We start from the raw sequence: 22,958 nt of genomic DNA, 5'->3' as shown, positions 1-22,958 counted from the left end.
GGATGTGATCAAGCAAAAGCCCTCCCCCTTTTTAGGCTCAGGAGTCAATGTCTCTGTCTCTGGTTATTCTGATAACAGAATCACATAAAACATCTATAAACATGCAAAATAATAGCATGGGGCAACATCAATTAAAACGGAATATTCAATAATTCATTCTTTAATTAAGGCTCTTTCCCTTTTTTCCTGAAGCTGTAACCTTTCAAGTGTTAAAACAGACATAAGAACTAAATCATTTAGTAAAAGAAATCTTTTCTAATTAGCAGTTTGTGATACACTAATGAAAAAAAAAAAAAGCCAAGATTTAAAATTCCTTTTTGGTTTTTAATGTTTAATACAGAAAGCAAAGTGAAAGGGCTTCATTTGGAAATAACTATGGATTGGGGCACTTGCCTTTTATGGCGAGTGTGTGTGTGTGTGTGTGTGTGTGTGTGTTTCTTTTGTCTCTGAGTAGGAAGGGTTGGGGTTTATCAGAGAAACAGCATAGCCCACTCGAGGTTCCTGGCAGCCAGAAATAATTATCTATATTGAGAATGCAGGCATAGTGTTCATGTTTGCGTATGTGACTACCCTATGTCAGAGCTGGGAAATGAAAACCTCCAACCATAAGAGCAGCTCATCTTTAAAAAGGAAAAATCAAACACTCAGGCACTCTGGATTTATTTGCTGACCTCTGTTTGAATACAGAATTCACTACTCTTCAGAAAATACTATTATGCAGCGTGTACACTTGACTCTCTGTGCGTATCTGGGTTTCTTCACTCTCCAGGTATGGGGAGTTCACTTTCCTCACTACCTGTATTAATGCTAATTCATGGAAAAGAGGCCCATAGGAGAGGGAGCAAAGTAAGTCTGGCCAATTCTCTTTTTCAATTTAAAGGGCATACTGGCTTTTATTATTTATTTATTTATTTATTTTTTGCTAGTGGAAAATACAGTTGACTTCAAACATCTTTTCAATTAATTAAAAGTGACTATAAATTCACACTAAGATTTCTGTAGCTAAAGGAAAGAAAAACCACATTATGTTGCATGAGATACAAGGTATGTGACTTTTATGTTGCATGATACACATATATCATGGATCCTGAAGTATGGTGATATTTGTAGCTATTGTGTGAAAAGGTAAGTGAAATTATTTGGCTGACAGTTGGTGAACCAGACTCCTCATTACTGTAATTATACTCCATTTCTTAGTTTAGATAGATCAACTGACTTCTCTGTGATTTGGTTTCTTCATCTTTAAAATGGGAAACCTCTCTGACCATTCCACAGTTCCCACAGACGTGTATTAAGGCCATTTGTGTCACAGCACTTAATACATTTTGATGAATAAATATAACTTTGGTACTTTCTTTTGCAAATTGAATGGTGATAACTCTAACAGTGCATTTTTTTTTTTTTTTTTTACAAAGGCGCTTGCCTTTTCTCCCCTAAAATTCTGTCCTAAGAAACAGAATAGGATGAAATGCCATAGTACTGCTGCACATTTTGGGTCTCTTTCTTAAATACAGATCTCTATTAGGAAAGCAGAAGGTTTCACTCTATTTCGCCAAGAAACAGTATGCACAGCGGACAAAGATAATAGAAAAGATGTGATGCATGAGGGCACCTCTTTTGATTGTGAGGCCAGAGAGAGTTAGTTAAACAGGAACAGGTTCTTATCTTCTATCTTGTAGCCTTTACTCGTACCCTGCCCTCTACGTGGAGGAAAAGCAACGCACACTTTCCTCTCTAAGAGAGGTGCCCCTGAAGGTCAAGAACTAAGAATGATGCTGGTGCCTGGTGCCTCTCCCTCACTGCTGTGTGTCATATGTGTGGAGAGAAGTTAGCTGAATATGATCCCTTGAAAACTAGTGAGGAGGAAGTATATTCATATTTAATCTGAATTCAAGCGAAAAGTAAGCACTAAGAATACTGTGCTCTCTTCCAACATCGATTTTATCTGCTTCTGAAAATTCACAGCCTACACTGAAATCAGGGAGATGAGAAACACATTTGTTCAAATGTATTGTGCTCTGGGGGAAAAAATTACACACACACACACACACACGTACACACACCCCTTTGTTTTAGCATGCATCTCTTTTCTTCTCTTCCTCTCTCAGCCGCATGTTTAGTAGAGGATAGTTAAAAGCATTTGGGATGGGTCACAATGAAATAACTAAAGGATGTCACATCTATCTCTGTACCCATTGCAGCTGTCTGCTCTGACTTTGGGTGACATGAGCAGCCTAGTCCTGGCTCTGATGACTCTCAGAGTGTACCGTGGGGTGGTCATCAGCGGTGTTATGTTGTATACTCCCTGTCCCCCTCTCCCTGTCCATTGGTGGTGGTGATGGGGGGGTGATATGTAACATGGTATAAACCAGAAATGAAACCCAAGGAGAAAAATGATACGTTAAATCAAAGTTGCCATTTTCTTTGGGAACTAAGTTTGCTTCTTGCAACCCGCTACCAAAATGCCTGGGAATTCAGATAAATTCATTAACATGCTAAGTAAGAGACTACCTTGCTAATAGTTCCTTCTTTTTTTTTTTTAAGATTTTATTTATTTATGATAGACATATATATAGAGAGGCAGAGGCAGGCTCCATGCCGGGAGCCCGATGTGGGACTCGATCCCAGGACTCCAGGATCGCGCCCTGGGCCAAAGGCAGGCACTAAACCACTGAGCCACCCAGGGATCCCCCTAATAGTTCCTTCTAAACATGAACTAGGGAGCAGCTTCTTGCTCTTAATTTATTTTATTACATGATCTGTTTGTTTAGCACAGGGATGACTGGATCAAGAATTAGCACCTGAGCCAACTACAGCCAGCTTTTGGGTTGGGCAGCAGCCCGTTACGTGGTTTGATGAAGTGATTCTGTTTGGTATGGATGCTGACATTGGAGGGTGAGGAACCAAGTTGGATTCTCTCTTACTGAGTAGAATAGGGACATATACAGAGGGACACAATCAACTGATCAGAGGCTAAGAGACACACAGAGAAAAGGCAGGCATGATGAGATGTCTGGGTGGCTCAGCGGTTAAGCATCTGCCTTCAGCCCAGGGCGTGATCCTGGAGTCCCGGAATCGAGTCCCACATCGGACTCCCTGCATGGAACCTGCTTCTCTCTCTGCCTGTGTCTCTGCCTCTGTGTGTGTCTCTCATGAATAAATAAATAAAATCTCTTAAAAAAGAAAAGGCAGGCAGGAGGTGGTGAAAGTCATGTAAACAAAAGACATAAGGTAGAGAAGAAGAAAGAAAATACAGTTGACCCTTGAACCACATAGGGGTTAGGGGCTTTGACAGTCCATGCAGTTGAAGATCTGTGGATAACCTCTGACTCTCCAAAAACTAGCCTGCTGTTGACCGAAAGACTTCCAACTAACATAAACAGTCAATGAACACATATTCTGTATGCTATATATATTATATACTGTATTCTTACAATGAAGTAGGCTAGAGAAAAGAATATGTACTAAGAGATCATAAGGGAGAAAAAAATACATTTATGGTATCACATTGTATTAATTGAAACATCCAGGGATCCCTGGGTGGCTCAGTGGTTTAGCGCCTGCCTTCAGCCCAGGGTGTGATCCTGGAGACCCGGGATCGAGTCCCATGTTAGGCTCCCTGCATGGAGCCTGCTTCTCCCTCTGCCTGTGTCTCTCCCTCCCTGCCCCCTCTGTGTGTATCTCGTGAATCAATAAATAAAATCTTGAAAAAAATCCATGTATAAGTGGATGTGTGCAGTTCAAACCTGTGTTGTGTAAGGGTCAACTGCAGTCAGAAAACAGACCAGACCCACTCACAGTAGAAAAGTGATCTGTGAGGGGTGCCCGGTGGCTCAGTCAGTTAAGCATCTGCCTTCGGCTTAGATCATGATCTCAGGGTTCTGGAATGAAGCCTTGAGTCGGGCTCCCTGCTCAGTGGGGAGCCTGCTCTCCCTCTTCCTTTGCCCCTCCCACTTGTTCTTTCTCTCTCTCTCTCTTTGCCTCTCCCTCTCTTTCTAATGAATAAATAAAATATTTTTTAAAAAAGTGATCTGTGTGAATTATGGTGGCTAGATTATGATGTGTGGCCCGTAGATTGTGTTGTGTGCTATGATGAGACAAAAGACATTTTAATTCTCCATGAATTTAGTTCCCTTGATGGCCAAGAAGGTTTCCTGCACTCCCTCATTTCTCCTTGTATCCTCACAGCGCATCCCCATAACTTGAAAGCTCTCAGCCATTCATATTTCAAATATTTATTCTGTTCTGTTCTTTCTTCTCCTTCTGGTATTCCTAATATGTGTACATTATATCTTTGTGTTTGTCCCACAGTGATTGGATATTGTGTTCTTTTTTTGTTTTCAGTTTTTAAAAATCTCTTTGCTTTTCAATTTGAGAAGTTTCTATTGACCGATCTTCAAGTTCTCGAGTTCTTTCCTTGTCTGGGTACAGTCTACTGAGGAGCCCATCAAAGGCGTTTTTCATCTCGGTGATGGATTTTTTTATTTGTAGTCTTTCCTTTTGACTCCTTCCTGGACTTTCCATCTCTCAACTTCCCTTCCCACCTATTCTTCTTACCCATTGTCTCTTTGTTCCATGAAAGACCTTAGCATACAAATTATACTTCAATTTCAGGTCTGATCATTCCAAATATCTACTATATCTGAATCTGGTTCTGATGCTTGCCATGTATCTTCAGACTGTGTCTTCTTTGGCTTTTAGCGTGCTTTGTAATTTTTTGTTGTAAGCCAGATGTGACGTCTTAGGTAGGAGAACTGAGCTAATCTGACCCTTAATGTGACATTTTCTATTTATCTGGCTAAGTGTTGAACTGTGTTTACTGTTTGCTATAGCTGTAGATGTCAGAGACTGAAATTTCTCATGGTGTCCTTGCTTTTGTCATCTCTGTTGTCTTTAAGTTTACCTGAAGGCTCCTTTGCAAATGAGGTCTGAGCCATGCAATTCTTTATAGCTGTACTCATCTGTTATTATTCAGAGGCCCTGTTCATGTGGTAGATGAACATGTGGGGGTGGGCAAAGCATTTTAGCGCCCCTGATTATGTCTAAGTCTCAATTTTATTTGGTTCCCCCCACCTCCTCGGTAAGACCAAAAGGCTAGAGGGTACTGGAGTTGAGTGTTGCCCTTCCTCTGTATCTATTAGACTCTGATAAAACCCAAGTCAGTTTAGCTTTACCCTCAAGGAAAGATTTTGTCAAGTAGAACAAAATGCTCTAGGTATATTTCAGAATGGTCACTTGTCCCTTTTTGGGAGCATGCGGAGATTTTTCTTTGATTTCTCAGTTAAGAACCTGGTGGGGCTACTGGAGTTAAAACTCAAAAAAAGTGTGGGGATCATCCCAAAGGCTGGGTCTCCAGGTGTTTTTATTTCTTATGCTTGTCTATGCTCACTCTTTAGCAATTAGTCAGTTACCCTTCCGGAATCCCTAATGGAAGCTGGCTCCAGCTGAGGTTTCTCCTCAGTATCCAGTGAGCTGTGATTCCCTGTACTGGTCTCTCCCCAGGTTTTGGGGTAGTGATCTGCTCCATGATCGAAATTCTCTGATGGATTTGAGAAAAGTTGACGATTTTCAGTTCATTCACTTGTTTACTTGTGGTGAGGATGGGAGTGATGGCTTCCAAACTCCTAACATGCTGGACTGGAAACTGTAAGTGAACCTTGTCACTTGAAATAAACTAAATTCCCCTCTGTCCTTTGCAACCAATAAAAGTACAAAGAACAAACGTTGTTTAAGCCAGTGGTTAAAGCTTGTTTGTTCATTTCTTTCTTTCTTTAAGTCAGCCTGACATGATCCCTCTTATCATATTTGAAAGTTCTCTTATTAGATGTTTAAAAACTTGTCTTTATTCAGTATGAGCTGAGGCAAGTTACTTAACTCACTTTCTCCTCAATTTCTTCATTGGCAAGAGAGACAGAGACACATACGCACGCGCACGCACACACACACACACACACACACACAGATTGATCTAATACATAATCAGGTAATCATAGAAGAATGCTACTGAGAATTCATGCATAGATGGTATTTGAAAAAGGTGGGGTACTGTATATATTTATTTAATGTCTTGCATGCCACTTTTGGCTATTTTGAATGAAGCACCTTTATACAAAATACTAAAAAAAAAAAATTAAGTGATGTATTTTAGTGTCTTTTCTTCCCTTAAATTCCTCTGCCCACCTCTCATTTTTAGATAGGTCATTATTCCAGAAAACTCTCTCATGTCTACAATGTTATAGGAATAATATATGGGCAGGTATACTCTTTTTTTTTTTTTTAAAGATTTTATTTATTTATTCATGATAGTCACACAGAGAGAGACAGAGAGGCAGAGACACAGGCAGAGGGAGAAGCAGGCTCCATGCACCGGGAGCCCGACGTGGGATTCGATTCCGGGTCTCCAGGATCGCGCCCTGGGCCAAAGGCAGGCGCCAAACCGCTGCGCCACCCAGGGATCCCCGGGCAGGTATACTCTTGAGAAAGTATTTTCTTATTATCATTTTTGACAATAGACCTGTTCTATAAAGGGAGTCTTTGAAACAGAAGCTATAATATCAATCATCATTTTAACAATGTAATTTATAAACTACAATAGGGACTCTATCACTTTCTCTGCAGTTTGGTTTGTTTCATGCATTTTCGGTGCCAATACTTTATTAACACCTCTTACTTGTACTAAAGTGATTGTTCTCATGAACTTAGCAAATTTTATCTCTCTGTGCATTAAAAACATGCTGGTGAAGAGGATCAACTTACTAATTCAGGTTTATAAAGGATGAAGCACTTGCCCTTGAATTTATATCATCTTGATTGCTTTGCAGTGGCTTCAAAGAGGAACAAAAGTCCTTCAGGATAACAATGTTTCTGTTTTTATTTATTTAGCCACAAAGTAGCCTTGAAAGATCAGCTATCACACAATCCTGGAGATGTTTTTTTCTGTTTATTTATTTATTTCATACTGGGGGGAGGGAAGATGTGTGTAAAGAAAAAGAATTAGGTATGACAGGCTATTTGACAATTTGTTAACACAAATTAACCTTCTTTTAAGACTAGCTGTATGTGAACATCTAAGTTTCACTCCAGCTGAACAACACAGTCTCTGTTTGTGGGACTGTCCTGAAAGAAGGTAATGTTTGGAAGGTGGCCGTGACAAAGAGTGATGACATTTCTGCTCTATTCTGAGCTTTGTGAAGCTTTCCATGAACAATATGATATTTTTGCTTGGTTTAGGATCTGTCTATTGATGTGCTCATCTCAAAGCTATCTCCAGAGGATAGGAGTACTTTGGGCAAGAATGTCATTTTTCCTTTTTTATTTAATGGTTGAAGAAACTAATGCACAGTGAAATGATGTGGCTAAGGCAGGGCAGTAAAACAGATCTGCACTCACTGGGCTCTTGTTTGAATCCTGTTGTTTCACCGTTAGCCATTGTCTTAGTCTATTCTTAGCAGCTTAGACTGCTATAACAAAAAACCATGAGCTAGATGGTTTATAAACAACCACAATTTATTTCTCACAGTTTGGGATACTGGGAAGTCCAAGATCAAGGCGCTAGCTTGGTCACCTTTGGTGAGATGCCTCTTTCTGGTTCAGAAGTCATGCCTTCTCACTCTGTCCTCAAATGGTACAAGGGGTTAGGGATCTCTCTGAAGCTTCTTTTAGGGACATTAATCTCATCTGTGCAGGCTCTCCACCCTCATGACCTAAGCACTTCCCAAAGGCCCCACCTTCTGATATCATCACATTGGGCATTAGGTTGTCAACATACGAATTTGGGGGGGAATATACATATTCACATCACAGTAGCCAGTTTGCTTATGGTGTTCATGAGTTCAGAATTAATCTCTCCTTTCTCTAAACCTCTGGGCTCTTTATATCTCTCTTAAGGCACATGTCACACTATAGATTATGTATTAGGTAGTCATGTATATCTTATCTTCTCTCTAAGTCTGTGGGGTCTTTGAAGATAGAAGAAACATATCCTTACTCTTGTACATAAAATGTCAATGACCCATAAAGCTAATAATAAAAATAACTTATTTTCCATGTAATAGTTATATAATTTAAGCAATTATTTCTTATGTGCCATGTGAATGAAGATTCCAAATAGTATTTTACTAATATGTTCCAACATGTCTTCTTCTTCTATTTTTGTTTTTGGTTTTTACAAGAAGAAAAGTGAATCAATGCTGAAGCTTTCATAGGACGGACAAGAGGAAACCCACAGACCGAACTCATCCTTCCTTCATATGCCTTCGACAGCAAACTTCTGGGATCATAAGAAATGACTTTTTCAGGATGCATATGATTCAAAAACAATTTCTTATAAGATTCAGTAGGGGGGAAAAATCAGTTCCAGAGCTTGTGGAGGCTTTATCTCAATTCTGAGTATGCATCGCCTCACCTTCTATGGACCTAACTCTCTCTAGGCACACCTGTCTCTAACATCAACAGCATAAACCTCAAATAACCCAACTCTCATCTTCTCCTGATCCCATCTCAGTTCATACTTATCAGGTGAAAAACTGATATCACCAGTGTGGTCATCATCAGCTTTCCTTTTTTGCAGCATGTCAGCATCTGACCTCTCCCCTCCCGGACAGCTTGGTTTGAGGGATTTGAAGTTTAAACTATATTTTATCTCTGTACCTTCCTGATATTGGTAATAAAATAGGTTGGCTGGAAGACAGATTGTGAATAGAAAACTATGTTTCTCTTAAACTGTGAGCCTGGCTTTATACTCTTAAAAATGTAGTCTGAAAAATGACTTCTGCTTTCCTGGTATAGGGTAACTGCAGTTCCTGACCATTTTCATTTTGCCTCTTTGACATAACACCAGTGGTAGAAGCAGAGAAAAGTGGCAGAAGTTCCCTACAGGATGTCTGCCCTTATGTGTCAAACCCAAGGATTAGTTCCAGAATAAATTTACAATGGCCTAGCTACTAGCTAAATTTCTATTTCATTTTTTTTAAATTAAAAACAACTATTTCAGGTTACATTTATTTTGATTATTACATCCTATGGACTCAATATATTTGATTCTAGCAGGTAACATAGCAAATTAGATATTGTACCACAGATGGTAAATATCTCCCTGGTGTCACCAAAGTTTGGTGAGTACGGTCTGTTTGAAATATGGTAATGGGAGAATAGATCTAATTGACTAGAGATAGACTTTGTTGAGTAGAGAAATTTGCAATGTCATTTATGCCTGCTCAGAAATCCAAAGTCCTAAGAGCAGAAATTTACCAGAGATAGCTGGGGTGTGAATGAAAGGTGAAAGGATAGGTGTGATATCATTGTGAAGATGTATTTATTAAGTGCCATTTGGCCTGATGTAGGAAATACATGATTTATTTCTGATTTAAGTCAGACATGTTGCACAGGTCTAATATATTATAAAAAGGGGAATTTCAAGTTCTGTGGATGTATAATGGGCCTCTCATCCAGCTAGAAGTACCACATCTGACAAGTTCTTTACCTGCTTTGTCTCAAAATGCATCTCCCAGAGTTATTGAAAGCAATTGGGAATGATGATGACTTTGTATCTGTATTTGAATAACTCATTTTTGGCAAAATAGAAGTTATATATCCAGGGAAGACAGGGCCATATTCTTTCAAGGTATATGATAGCAAGGAAAGAAAAGAGTAGGTACAGTCATACCTATTCCCTGGATTCTGGGAATGTAGACCTCAACATGTTCAGAAACATGGTCAGCATGATTTCCTGGCATGAAAATCCAGAAGGGCAGCTGTCTCAAGAGGAGTGTGATAATTGAAGCCTTGTCATTTAGAACAGAAATTGGAAGTACTGAATATGGCTCTGAAGATGAAAGCTAGAATGAGTGGATGGAAGCTAGAGGAAAACAGATTTTCAGCTCAATGTAAGAAACAACATTCTAACTTTTAGAACTGTCCAAAGATAAAAATGGGCTGGCGTGGGAAGTAGAGAGTTATTCATCACTTGATGTAGCCAAGCATAAGCTGGATGACTTCTTACCTAAATATTCTGGAGAAAAGTTGAGCATCAGATGGATAATTGGACTAGGTGATTAATGATTCTTTTCAATACCGAAAGGTGCCAATTATTGACAAAACTACTATCATACAGCTCAATTGTTTAACAATGGGCAAGGTGCTCTTACAAGAAGTATTTCTTTAAATTGCACACCATATTTTCTTCTATCCTCTTAATAATTACCAAAAAATATCAGCTAAAAATTCCAATTTCCTTCTTTCTTCAAAGTACACATATTTTGCTTTTTCTTAAGCAACTGTACATACATGTCACCTAATGGAGCACAACACAGAAATTGTGTTGGCTACTGACCTAACTATAGTCACATCAACAAGATAGAAATTTGTTTTTCTCCCACACAAATTAAGTCTGGAGATAGATACTGGTATGGCAGCTCCAGAAAATCATCAGTGACTCAGCTTCCCTATATCAAAATCACTAAGATGACTCTTGCAACTCCAACCATTCTATGTTCATTCCAGGCAGGAATAGAAAAGCAAGGGGCAAAAAAGTTTCCTGGAGGACTCTTACATCTCAGGAGACACCTCTATTTACACATGTGCTTTGGAAATATAGTTCTTCAGCTCGGCACATTTCCCAGACTTCTCTTATTAAGCACAAAAGGGAGAAAAGCAACTTCCGATCTTTGCCACAGGCATCTTATTGCACATTTTCATAGTTGGACAAGCAATGACTGCTTTTCTTTGTACAGATATAATTTTCAGTGACATATAGCCAAGGTCTAACAGATTCATAGAGGTCCTGAGCAAGTTTATAATTTGGCATTGTTTTAGAGAAATCATTATTCTTGGGGCACCTGAGTGGCTCAGTCAGTTAAGCATCTGCCTTCAGCTTAGGTCATGATCCCAGGGTACTGGGATCCGGTTTTGTGTTGGGCTCCCTGGTCAGTGGGGAGGCTACTTCTCCCTCTCCCTCTACCCCCAACCCCTTGTGCTCTCTCTCTTTCTCTCGCTTGTGCTCTCAAATAAATAAATAAAATATTTAAAAAAATAAAATGCAAAATCATTATTTTTTATTTGTTCAACAACTATTTAGAGGAGATATTGAACCCTTAATGAAGAAGAGGGAGATGAGGAAAGCAGCCATAGGTGGGCCCAAGCTTATTCCTATGGACTTGAAAGAATCAGCCCTGCTCCCTAACCTGTTTACCCTTTCAGCAAGAGAGAGGGCCTATAAGGGACACATCCTTTTTCTTAAGCAGCTACGTTTGGTCTTTTGATTTTTTTAATGTATTCATTCATTTATCCAGTAATCTAATGGTTCTGTTGAATAGTTACTATTTGCTAGGCGATATTCTAGACCTAGAATATGGAAGTGACTGAAATAGACAGTTTCTTATCCCCATGGTATACACATAAAGTGCCCTTCCTGAGAGATGTTCTAGAGAAAATTTTCTTTCTTTATATTTCATGTGATGTTTTAGCTGCCTGCTATTTATGGATTGGCAGCTGCAGCAACTCTTCAGCTGGCCCATACTTTTATCTAGCTCTAAGGAAATCAGACAAGGTGATAGTTCACACCCTCCAGCCCCCTTTCTCCCTCAGAGTCCTTATGTACCCGTCTAGCAGTTCCAAAACTCCTGTACACACCCATGTCATCTGAGGGTCATCTGACCCTCTTCTAAGGGTCATATCCTCCAAAATTACCTATCTGTCCTTTTCCCCAACATTCTCTTAAAAAGTAATTATTTTGGGATGCTTGGGTGGCTCAGTTGATTGAGTGTCTGCCTTCAGTGCAGGTCATGATCCCAAGGTCCTGGGATTGAGCCCCGTATTGGGTTCCCTGTTTAGGAGGGAGTCTGCTTCTCCCTCTCCCTCTGTGTTCTCTCTCTCTCTCTCTCAAATACATAAATAAATAAATAAAATCTTAAAAATTTTTTTTTTAAGTACTCATGTCTTGTTAGGTGTTAGGCAATTTGGTTACAGTGTTTTTTTTTTTTTTTTTTTAAAGATCATAATTAATGATTGCTTGTGCCGCTGTGCTGAAGCTCATTGGATCCTCACAAGAAAAGTCCATGGAGTTGGCATTAATATTTGAGATTAACCATTAGGAAATTGAACCTTAAAGAGGTTATATAAATGTATTCAAGGTCATTGAGTAGTTTGTTGGACTCTGACTCGGTTCTACCTGGCTCCAAAACCCACTTCACTGTTACATGCATACGCTCAACACTTGATGAGCTTTAGTCTCTCAGAAAGCACTTGGATTATATTTCTTTAAAAAGATTTCCTATTAGCCTAACTACCTAAATGTATATGATATGTCATTTTCTTTCACTCTCATGCTATTTTGCAAAGATCTATTGTCCAGGCGAAGGCCAAAATTCAGTTGGCATCTACTCTTTACCCTTTAGGAAGGTGACTATCAAGAAGTTCTGAGAAAAAAAAAAGTGTCTAACCCAGAACTGATCTAGATAGCAGCTGCAGATGATTGGAGTTAGTAGAGTAAGCTTTAAATGGGGCAAAGTTTGACATCAAAAATAGTGAGCTGAACTTAAAAGGAAGAAAGCTGTGGCAATGGAACAAACAGATTTCAGATATAGGCAGCTCAGAGCTTCTGTCCTGCCCTCACTATTTCCTAGCTGTAAAAACACATGTTACTATGTCATCCCCAGTGTCATTTTCCTCATATTCCAATGTGAATAAGAATACCTGCTTATTATCGATATTGAGTGAACCAGGGATAATATGCTTAGAAAATTTTCATTGAATTTGTCTGTAGTAGGTTTTAAAAAACACCTCATGTGGAATCCAATTAATAAATGTAGAAGGAAATAGGGAAATAGAAATTCATTTCTGGACAGAGGCCGCAGCAATACTTGTTATAGATAACATCGACTGATGGATGTTAAAATAGTGGGTAAAAGTTTGAGGAGAAATAGGATTTGTGTGGTTTCAGAGTATCAAGGTATTTATTAACTACTAAAGGAAAGATAACAACTTAACAGTGGAGAAACCCATTGGATATGACTTTAACCAAGTTATCATAGTATAACCAAAAATAACATCAACATTTGCACTCTGATATGGTGCATTGAGAACGGTACATCACTTCTGTGGTACTCTTACAAAAATGCATCACTTTGTTCTGATCATGAGAAAACATCAGACAAACCCAAATTTACTCCAAAATAACAGATTAGTACTCTTCAGAAGGATCAAAGCTATGAAAGATATGAAAGGCCGAGGAAATATCACAGATTGGACAAGGCTGAGAGGAAATACCAATTCAGTGCAATCCTGAATCAAGAAAAAAAAAAAAAAGGAAATTAGTGGAACAATTGGTAAAATTCTAATAGGATCTGTAATTTATTTAATAATATCATGTCAGTAATATTAATTTCTTGGTTCTGCTAATTGTACAATGGTCATGTGAGGGGTTAATGTTATAGGAAGCAGGAGGGACATGTGATAACTCTCTGTACTATTTTTGCAACTTTTCCATAAGTCTAAAATTAATTCAAAATAAAAAGTTTAAAAATAAGTCTGCAGTGATTCTAATGCATAACCAAGATTGAGAATCTCTGGTTTAGAATGTAGCAAATTCTCAACAAATGATAGCTATTACCAAATCTGGCTAAATGTCATGCACATCCAATCTGTTTTACTGCTCAGGAAGCATGGTTCATTTTTTATGTTTGTCTGACCTGGATTTGTCTTTCCAGATAGTAATACTTGAATTTACTCAAATATAACATAGTCTTGAAAAATATAAGTAGTCAAAGGGACTTTTTAAATGATTCAACTTTAGAAATTGAATGTTTTTCTTGATAACAAGGGAACAAGGAAACAGTCCCAATTTCCCTGTCAAATTTTCCACATTAAGAATGTGAATGACCTTCACCTCTGTACAACCCTTGCTTTAAAGCCTGAGTTCTCTCATTCCTTGCTAATTTTGGTGATTTTTGATGAATAGGATGGGCTGCCTCTTTAAGTTTCTCTCATAGGGAAAAAAAACAACAACAAACTACACAGTAGTATCTGTTAGTCACTGGACATTTTCTAGGGCAGAACAATTACCTTAGTTTGATTAGCAAGCAAGGAAGGAAGAGGAGTTAAGGAGGGAAACTTCTGTTTATTCTCCAGGCCTAAATTTAGAAATTCAGATTATTTCTCTAAAGTAGAAAATGTTAGGTAAAGCATAAATATTTTCTTCAGCATAGGTCACCCACAAGAGAATTTGGGAAGGAAGGAGACCAGAGTAGTTGTTTACCTATTTGCAGAGTTTTAAAATAATTACTTGCATAGTGAAGACTATTCAATTTATAAAATTAGATAATTTGGAATAATAATTTCACTCACTCAGGTTTATAGAAGAATTTAAAGTTCTTATTCCAAAGAGTCCTTCAAATAAAAAACTGGCTGCTTATGTACTAAAGTGAAAATGACAGATTTAAAATATTTTAATGGGAAATGTTACATTTTCCCCCCAAGTGATAAAGACTTAATCTGTAGAAGCAAGGGACTCTAAAGCCAGTGGTTCTGAAGGTGATATTTTGAGGTTGCTCAATATCTTCACATTCTTTTTCCTCATCTGCAAGTGGGGCTAGTAACAGTAATTTTCTCATAGCATCGATATACAGAGTAATAAGAGCATTTTTTTAAAGGCCTAGCATAGTGCCTGACACATGGCAAGTATTAAATCTATATCATCAATTTTTGTCTGTTTTTTGTTTATGTTTTTTTTTTCCCAAGAAGGATGACAAGAGAAGACAAAGGAAGGATGAGTTAAAAAAAAAAAATCTGTACCTAGTTCTGGTGGATCCTCTAGACAGTGGCCTGCACTTATATCTCCCTGTCACTTAGCTGGGCATTTTTTACTAGTTCTCAATGTATATTAGGAGTTAGAGGATTATTATTGAATAAGTGAATACAATCATGCTCTTGCAAATGCCCTCAACTCCTTCAGCCCTCTATTTCTCCTCCATCTTGAGCCAGCGATAATCTCTATTGACTTGAAACCACATACCTAGCTTTTCCTTGGATATCCTTGAGCATCTGAATATTGCTAGAGAAAGCGACATGGCTGGGCTGACTGGTTTCACTTTAAATTAACACACCTCGGACGGACCTTCAGCACCACTCAGAAATTGTTTCCTCAGTAACTTTGCTTCTCAGCAAGATTTTAATTTCAAACGTTCTCTTTTCACACCTCCCACCCTCTCATTCTTAGCTGAATACTTCACTTCATTTTTCATTCAGAAAATAGAAAACATAGAATGAAAACTCCATCTGCCCACAACTAAATTGAGAAACCTAAGTTCCTTTGCCCCCAACTCTGTTATGTTCCCACCTGTTACTATAGCGGCCTATCTTTCCACTGATGCTTTGAATCCTATCTGCTGACTCCCAATCACCTTTACTGTGATACACAACCACTTTCCTACATTCCAATATCTCTGCTTTTCCTTCATTATTTTCATGTACATGTCAACATGTCCCATTATATTCCCTCTTAAAACCTAACCTTCCATGGATCTGAAGATTCCTTTGGCTATTACTTCATTCTTCATTCCTCTTCAGAGCCCAACTTTGTGAATGGTCAAGTCTTATTTTCTATCTCTGATTCTTCACCTTTCTCTTGCTCTTTGCCCCAGTCTAATCTAATGGCACTTTCACCATTCCAGTAGATGTGGTGGGTTTGTAGTTTGGTTCAGTGTAGTTAAAAAAAAGATGTATTAGGAAAGCCATTTGCCTTAAATCCAAGCCACAGTCTCTGGTTTAGATTCATCAGTAAATGATAATATGATTTCTAATTCAGATTCCCATTCAGAACTCAGGAGGGGAAGAAAGGGAGGTCATTTTATTGGATCCTTAAAACTGCAGCATCTTTGTGAATTGGTTAGGATACTGAGAAACAGATAAGGGCTAGAAATTGGGACTCAAAATAATTTGGAGATAGGGTTTTCTAAATGGCTGGTTATTTGGCTTTGGTAAGTAGGGATCATGTTGGTTTGACCTTGGTGAATCACAGAAGCTAAATATGGCTGATATCTCAGAAGCAAGGATAATTTTGGTTAGATGTGGGCCTTGGTAAGCAGAGGCTTTATGGATAGGCTGGGATAGCAGATGCTGACCTGAGCCTGGCAGGTGCGAGTTCCACCTAAATGGTATAGTCAATGTCTGGATTAGATTATCTGGAAAATCATCCTTTTCATCCTAATTAAGATTTGCCTCAAAATAAGCAGCACTTTAACATATGGAGTGAAAGTAATTGGAGTTGAGGAACTCAAGAAATTGACAGAGAATGTGTCAGATGGCAGACAAAAATGGAGAACAGGACCCTGAGTCAAAATAGCAGTTCATAACTTTGGTTGGGATTTTCCATAGAAGAAGATCAAGGAATGTTCTGTATAATTTGGAATTATTTCCATGAAAAATAACAAGAATATTTTAAAATAATTTTGGTGTTTAGAGTGTACTAGCTATTTGGAAAATTGACTCAAATGAATTCCATGCAGCATCCTAATCTCAATGGGTACTATTGGCTCTACCTGTAGCTTTTATCTTGAATACAGTCACATTTCACCATCTCTACTGTTTCAACCACAATTCCAGCATCCTCATCTTTTACCCTACTGCTGCAGTAACCTCCTGGTCTCCCTCATATGCTTGTCCCCCTAGACTCTATTCCTCTGCACAGCAGCCAGAATGACCTTTCACAAATGTAAATCAAATCATACCACTCTCTGGCTTAAAATCCTACAGTGGTTCCCATAGCAATTAAGTTCAAATCCGTATTACTTACCATGATTTGCAGGGACCCTATGCAACCAGTCCCAATCATCCCTTGTCATCTTTCCTCCTGACAATTATGTGTCAGCTACAATCCCAGATCATTCTCTTATCAGAGATTCTGCATGTTTTATTCCTTCTGCTTTGGAATGCTTCCTCTTCCTTCTTCTCTTTTCTCCAAACCTCCAGACCTTAGTTCAAATGTCATCTTCTTTGAGAGGCATTTCCTGACCTCATTATTGAAAGCCGTACCTAACCTCAACTTCTCATCTTGTCACCTAATGTACGACCTTGTGCTCTTAATTTCTAATGCTTATCACTCCCTGAAGTCATCTTTTTTTATGCATTTGTTTATTATGCACCTTGTCTCACTAGAATGGAAGCTGTATAAGGACAGGGACTTTGGTTCATGCTTATGCCCCTGATATCTAAAACCATGCCTGATGGACAATGACTACTTGTTGTGCTGGTGATGAAGCTATTCGCCTCTCAACATCGAAGTCATCTTTTCATATTCTGCTTTGTCCAGCTGGGCCTGGGAACCTGCAAATCACATTTCTCCCTTAGAGTTGAGTCTTCCAGTTGAGCCTTAAGTTCTGCCAGCTGGGGGGCAGCAGAAGAAAATAGCAAGTGGGGAGGGAAAAGACCTCTTCCTCCTTGCTTTTCTGGTGCTCCTATCGGCAGCATTGCAGTAGCATTTCTTCGCTGTGGCAGGGACAGTTGATTCATGACATCGGCTCTAATTTGCGAATTTCACACAGCCTGAACTGGCCCCATCATCCTCTCTCAGATCTACCAATTCCATCCTGCATCACTCTTCTCAAACAAATGAGTTTCAGCTCCATGGGGTCCTTCTTCTAGGCTTGTCAGCCAGAGCCATTCAATAGAAAATGCAAGTCACATATAAAATTTTAAATTCCCAGTAGTCACATCAAAAAAGTAAAAAAAGAAAAAAAAATAACCCAATGTACCCCTAAATATTGTCATTTCAACATATGACCAATATAAAAATTATTAATGGGATGTTAAACCTTCCTTTTTTCGTACTTAGTCTCTGAAATCTGGTGTGTATTTTATACTTTTGGTGCATCTCAACTGGGACCAGTGGCATTTTAAGTGCTCAAGCCACATGTGGTTGCATTTGGACTACCATGTTAGACCATGCAGCTCAATGCAGTTTAACATTTCTAACATCTCCTCTCATTTCAGGCGTAGGGGAGGTCTTAAACTACTTGTGATTCCTCCATGTTACCAGTCTTATAATACCTAATTGATAATTATTTGTGTAAGTGTAAATCCCCTTTGTTGAAATAACTGGCCTACCTTCTATTCCTTAACTGGATCCCACCCAATTCTTCTGTCCAGTAAATGAATGATGCTGCTGGGAAAATAGATCATTACATCTTAAAATGCTACACAGATGATACAGTTTAATCATCCATTTGGGATGGGGTGAAAGAACTGAGTACTAGTGAAAAATCAGAGCATGGCAGAGTGGCTTTGTAATCTGAGATCTGCTCACACATGAGCTGGGGAAATTTTGTCTTTCCTTTGGACTGTGGAGCAGTACAATTTTGTCCCCTTCCCTCTGTGCTCCCCATTATAGCTCACATCACAAAGAGAGATGTGACTATTATCTGATGGATTTTGGCCAAGGTTTTTATAAAACCATGAGATGGGTTTTGGAAGTGTCTAGCACAAAAACAAAATGAGGTATATAATACCTTTGCCTCTAACAATTTAGGCGAATTTAAAAATGTTACCTTTGGTAGGCTCTATTGTCAGCTATATCTGTGTAAAGCTTAGACAATTTAGATTAAAAAAACAAACTCGGATAAACAAAAAACCCTAATAATTTGCTTGATTATAGGAGCCTGAAAGCCAACTTAATTGTATTCAACTTTTTAACGGAACTCTACCAAATTGTTTTTGTGTGTTTGTGCATATACTGCTTGGGTGGTCAGTGTATTTTATGTTAGGAGCTCTGAATGTGAGTCAAATATTTCTTTTTGCCATATGCCAAGAGGCTAGACCATATCTCCATTTGGTCTGGTCAAATCACTTTTGAAGCAGGAGGGTGACAGCATGGACCAGCTCTGACTTCATAAAATCAGGGCAACAATGCTTGCCCTTAAAATGTATTAGGAACTAAAGGACTCTTCTCCTAGATCCTGTTATAGATGCTATGAATTTCATTCTCTATTGTCTTATTATGTCCCTTACCCTCTCTTAACCTTTTTGTTCTTTGACCTCTTTTTTCTTCTGTCACTCCCTTGTATTCTCCTGCTGCCTTTTCTCCACTTGGAATCATTGTTCTTTTGTTGCTAGAGGATATACTTCCCGTTAGGACTTGAAGAGCATGCCTAAGCCAACACAGATGGAGGAAAAGTCTTTCTTTTTTTGGCCACTTTTCCTACCCCCTACCTTCTTGCATCGGATCTCTCATCTTTCCTTTAGACCTGCTTCAATTTATATTTCTCATTATAACTTTCTGTAACTTTCTATTCCTTTTGCCATTCTCTAGTCTTTCCCCTCCCACTAATATAAATTTTCAGCACTTAAATCAAGACTTTTTCTCTTCAAGGCAGTATGTGAACTTTAGTTAATCCTTGGTGTACGCTCTTTTATTACCACTGCTATATAAGGCACGGAGGAGATTGAGACTTTTCCAGCTCCCAGAGGGGTCAATTTGGTGTCTGAACTAGAAGGCTGATAGGCCTTATGCTTAGTTCTTTATTAAGACCGGGAGATAAAGGCTCTGTCTCTCTCACATAATAGTTCCCTGGATTTATACAGTGCCCTTTTCCTGAGGATCCAAAAGCATCTGAACACAATTTGCCAACTGCCTCAGTGTCCAAGGAAATAAATGCTTACCGGTATACTCGTTCGCTAAACAGAATCAGAATATGTCAAATAGGGTTTAGCCAGTGGGACCAAAACGAATGCAGTAGTCTCCCTCTTCCTTTCTTTCATTTTATTTGGATCTCACGGGGAATCTGTGTTTTTAAGAGAACTCTGCATTTGTACTTAACTGCAGGCAGATGCTTGTTCCCTTGGCAGAGCTGCATGGTATGCAAATCAGTCGCTCTGGGAGATAACAAATCTCACAGGCTGAATGGATTTTCTGTGGGCCAAAGGGCATTTACAAATTAATTGCAAAGCTGCCCTATGACACCGATGTGAAGTAGGTTAGCAACTTGCCCAAAGTCACATTGCTTCTGAATCCTGGGCCTGGGAGAAGTTATCTTCTCTGGAAGCCTTCCCATCACTCCCCACTTGGCCGCCTGATTTCTCCTATCCACTGAGTCATACAGACAGACGTGCTCCCAGAATGGTTTCAGCTGCAACCAGCAGCAGTGAACTGTCCTGAAAGGGATGCAGTCTCTTTCCCACCACCTGAACCCACTACCGCTACCGAGCGGGGTGCGGCTGTTCTGATTGCAGGGAAGTTTCCATTGCCTCTGGCCTGGGGGTGCCCAGGAGCCTGGATTCAGTTATAGGGAGTTAAAGTTCTGTCTCTTTGATGAGGCCCCAGGTGCAAAGGCATTGCCTCGGAGAACTGCTGAGTGGCTCAGTGAGCCATGAGGATTGTCTCCCTTCCCTGCTCTACACACCCAAGGCATCTGTGTGACCTTCCTATGGCTGCTGTAATAAGGCAACCCGAACTTGATGGCTTCCAATGGGAGAGATTGATTCTCTCACCATTCTCCAGGCCAGGAGGCCCACGTCAGTATCACTGGGCTGAAAGCAAGATGTCAGCAAGGCCAGAGACCTTCAGAGGCTCTAGGAGGGGAGCATTCCTTGCCTCTTCCTGCTTCTGGTGAGGCAGGGGTTCTTGGCTTGTGGCTGCATCCCAGCTCTCTCTGGGTCACTTCAGCTTCTCCTCTTCTGTATCAAATCTCTTGCTGCCTTTCTCTACAAAGACATTTATGATTGCAGTTAGGACTTGCCCGGATAACCCAGAAACATCTTCCCATCTCAAGGCCTTTAATGTAGTCACATCACCAAAGATGCTTTTTTTTCGACATAATGTAACACTCACCAGGGCCCTTATACTCTACCAAGGTAAGATGCTAAATCAAGGTGGGTGTTTGTCTAATTTCTAACCTCTCTAAAAATAGTGTTTTTTTTTTTTTAAAAAACAAAGTTTTACGTCAAAAACTTAAGTCAATTTCTTTCTTTAGGGTTGTAATGCCAATGAATACTGATTAGAGAAACATAAAATATTCCTGGTGTTTATTGTATAGTTTTGATGTGACGGAGAATTTTCTGATTTGGTCATATATTTGCTGGGCTATAGCCAAGGGTTGTAAAGTAGAAGATTATTTTTCCCAGACTCAAACCTATTAGCATGCCTTTAGTGGAGTATTACTTTTGATCATTCAGAGAAAGGGCAGTATAAAAATAAAGTTCTTCAAGTATCCTGCAGATTAGTTTGTTATGTGGGATTTGGGGAAGTTTTTTCTCTATAAAGAACTCCCTTGCCTCTTCTCCCTTCTTGTTGTATAACTCATATTTTTAGTACCCCGTGGCATTTATACCTTATCAGAAGTTTGTGTTACTTTTAGTTCCTTAAAGGAGACTATCAGGGTGGTATGTTTGTTTGATTTTTGATTTTGCTTATATTTAAAAAAATTATTTTAAATTGAAACCTAGTTGACATACAATATAATATTAGTTGTAGGTATACAACGTAGTGATTCAACAATTCCGTACTTCATGCAGTTCTTACCAAGATAAGTCTAGTTATCCTCTATCACCAAAGTTATTATAACATTATTGATTATATTTCCTCTGCTGTACTTTATATCCCTGTGACCTATTTCTTTCATAGCTGGAAGCTTGTGCTTCTAAATCTCTTTCAGCTATTTTGCCCACCTCCCAATCCCTCTCCTTTGGCAACCATCAGTTCTCTGTATTTATGACTGTTTCTGTTTTGTTTTGTTTATTCTTTTGTGTTGTTTTTTTAGATTCCACATAGAAGTGAAATCATATGATATTTGTCTTTCTCTGAGTCATTTCATTTAGCATAATAAAGGTGGTATGTTTAGATTTTCACTGTTATTCCTCTTTGCTTGCTCAAGGCACAAAGTACTTTTTTCCTATGTTTTTGTTGTTGTTTGTTTCATAGTTGATATAACAAAAAGAAGACTGGATAATGCTTGGGACATTTTGAAATTTGCTTACATTTATTTTTGGTTGAGAAGTCTCTTAGTAGGGAGCCATGCTTTCCATATAGATTTCATGCAAATGTGAGACGAATTTAAATTTATTCTCAGATTTTAGAGGAAAAAAAAACCCCTAAAGGCTTATGATTAGGTTTGAAGTTTGTCTGAATTGAAGGTCCAAGGAAAGAATCATAAGACATGAACTTATATGAAATAATAATTATAGAAACTCCCTTTTGTTTTGAGCAGAAATAGCAACACTAAATTCACATCAGATTCACCGAGGTATGTATGGCTGATTTATAAACTATTAGTAATATAGATGGGGGAATAGTAATAAATATCAGTTATTCTTCTTTTTTAAAAATATATATTTTGGGAGAGAGAGGTAGAGAGGGTGTGAGCTGGTGCGTGAGTAGCGGGAAGGGGCAGAGGGAGATGGAGAGAGAATCCTCAAGCAGACTCCATGTTGAGGATGGAGCCTGACTCAGGGCTTGATCCCAGGATTCTTTTTTTCATGACCTGGGCCAAAATCAAGAGTCGGCCACCTAACCTACTGAGCCACTCAGGTGCCCTTCAGTTATTGATATTCTTATCTTTTGGGATATTTTTCATTCATCTTCCTAGGTATAGTGTTGAACATTCCATTTACCTAAAGCAATGAAAAAAATACCTGCTAACTGGATCAAGAGTTTCATTTTTTTCTATCAGTATTCTTAGACCATCATTAGAAACAACTGGAGGTAGCCTACACAGCTGCCTTGGGTGACTTCATAGGATGTGTGACCACCATTAATGCTTAGTTAGGTTCCATAGATCATGCTAAAATAAAAAAAGAGAGAGAGACAGGATATAAGGAACCTGGAGAGCAATTTCTTCCTTTTTAAATTCCCACACTTACATAGCAAGTCCCGTTACAGCTTTTTCTCCTTGATGCCATTCCAACTTATCCAGGTCTTTCTACATCATTACTACTTTCTTGAGTTAGGCCATCACCACTTCTTACCTAGGTTATAG

At 38.9% G+C, this 22,958-nt stretch overlaps 1 long non-coding RNA gene across 1 annotated transcript; it reads left to right on the top strand.

Annotated features, from left to right (window-relative positions):
• The first annotated feature begins 6,404 nt into the window (after window positions 1-6,404).
• Window positions 6,405-8,689, top strand: LOC111091633. The gene is made up of 2 exons (XR_005376324.1): window positions 6,405-6,466; window positions 8,175-8,689. It is a non-coding gene; the product is annotated as an uncharacterized LOC111091633 (long non-coding RNA).
• The last annotated feature ends 14,269 nt before the right edge of the window (window positions 8,690-22,958 follow it).

The sequence above is a fragment of the Canis lupus genome, chromosome 22 (genome assembly GCF_011100685.1).
Source record: "Canis lupus familiaris isolate Mischka breed German Shepherd chromosome 22, alternate assembly UU_Cfam_GSD_1.0, whole genome shotgun sequence".
In the NCBI taxonomy this organism is placed as follows: Eukaryota; Metazoa; Chordata; class Mammalia; order Carnivora; family Canidae; genus Canis; species Canis lupus.
This window is presented reverse-complemented; position numbering and strand designations above follow the sequence as displayed.